Source organism: Mustela lutreola, chromosome 1 (genome assembly GCF_030435805.1).
Source record: "Mustela lutreola isolate mMusLut2 chromosome 1, mMusLut2.pri, whole genome shotgun sequence".
Classification (NCBI taxonomy): domain Eukaryota; kingdom Metazoa; phylum Chordata; class Mammalia; order Carnivora; family Mustelidae; genus Mustela; species Mustela lutreola.
In genome coordinates this window covers 44,197,802-44,199,626 of record NC_081290.1, presented here as the reverse complement: position 1 = coordinate 44,199,626, position 1,825 = coordinate 44,197,802, and the positions used below count along the sequence as shown (strand labels likewise).

The 1,825-nt window shown below is 34.7% G+C and overlaps 1 non-coding gene across 1 annotated transcript; it reads right to left on the bottom strand.

Moving 5' to 3' along the window:
• Window positions 1-304: 304 nt before the first annotated feature.
• Window positions 305-409, bottom strand: LOC131822984 (U6 spliceosomal RNA). Its single transcript, XR_009350437.1, has one exon. It is a non-coding gene; the product is annotated as a U6 spliceosomal RNA (small nuclear RNA).
• Window positions 410-1,825: the final 1,416 nt, after the last annotated feature.

The following is a 1,825-nucleotide window of genomic DNA, read 5'->3' as shown; positions in this document are numbered from 1 at the left end:
TTAGGTGTTTCTTGTTAGAATCTGTTTCTACATTTGTTTTATGAATTTCAATCATTCCGTAGCAGATATATTTAATAATAAAGCAAACACTTATTTAGCATTTACTAGAGGCCAAGCACTATCCCAAAAGAAATGAACACATTTCATATTCCAAAGTCCCACAACGAAGGAAATATTGTTGACCCAATGTCACAAATAAGGAAACAGATACAGACATAGCAGAAAATTCATATAAATTGCTCAGAATCATTCACCTAGAATTCTACTCAAGTGTAAAAGCTCCAGAGCCCAACTTTTTCTGTTTTTCAGTATGGAATGCTTCACAAATGTGCAGCGACGTATCTGTGCAGGGCCCATGCCAATCTCTGTATCATTACAATTTTTGTATATCTGCTGAAGAAGTGAGCAGCAGAATTCATCCTCTTAAATACTCATACATTTCCCTCCCCTTCTCTACTTTTCTGCCTCTTGTAACCATGCAAATGGAACCGCATTACTAAAAGACAGCTTCCCCCACAAAAATATCTTCCAGACTGAAAGGAATCACAATTCCATAAATGTTATTGATTACGACTATAAATTGAACAAAGTAGTTCAAAGGCCCTGGACTATTTTCCAAAAATAATAAGACATCCCCCAATAGATCTTTATAGCTTTTTTTTTAGGTGTTATTTATCTTAACTTACAGAGTATTCATTTAACAAAATAGTTCATGAAATTAAAAAACATAAATTTAATATGTTAAAATAGGATTACTATATAATTACCACTTCTTTCTACTCACATCATTTTATTATTTTTTCTTTTACTGGTATTATGTACTGAAAGATAAGGTAAGAAACATAGTGTGATTTATATGGGAAACAATAAGAGTTGGATGTAACATTTGTTCATATCAGAATTATTCAGGGTGAAAGAACACATGTAAATATGAAATGTATAAATATGACTTTTTACTTTTCTCATGGTCTTATATAAATAGATATGATATGACTTGGCTTCTCATACTTGAATGATGTTTCCTTGTAATTCTTTCCAGATTTCAGTATTAAGAAAGACTCACACTGTCAAATTTTACAGACTGTCCTTTTAAATCCATATGGAAGTAACTGACTCATATAGCCGTATCAGCACTGATTCCAAATGCAGCAAGTATTAAATACCTACAGTGTGGAAATGAAAACTTTATTTTTTTCATAAAACACATTTTCTCCTTTATATAAGGGTTAAGATTTCATGAAGAACCATGAGAAATATAGGGGCACTTGGGTGGCTCAGTAGGTTGGGCCTCTGCCTTCGGCTCAAGTCACGATCTTGGGGTCCTGGTATTGAGTCCCGGGTCCAGTTCTGTGCTCAGAAGGGGGGGAGCGGGGGGCTGCTTCCCTTCTACCTCCGCCTGCCTGTCTGCCTACTTATGATCTCTGTCAAAGAAAGAAAGAAAGAAAGGAAGAAAGAAAGAAAGAAAGAAAGAAAGAAAGAAAGAAAGAAAGAACCATGAGAAATATAAATCCTTATCTACTAAAACCTATGTGTTTTTATCTGTTTGTGACTTTGCCTGGTACATGGCAACCACTCAATTAATGTTATTGATGATTGAGTCAGATCGTTAGATACCTCCATACATTGGGGATAGTCTACACCCTCATACATTCTACAACTATTCATATACATCAGCTAAATGCACATATCTCTAAAATGTAGTAGTGTCATCTTATCTTTCTTTCTTTCTTTTTTTTTTTTTTAAGATTTTGTTTACTTATTTGACAGAGAGGAAGAGATCACAAGTAGGCAGAGAGACAGGCAGAGAGAGAGGGAAGCAGGCCCC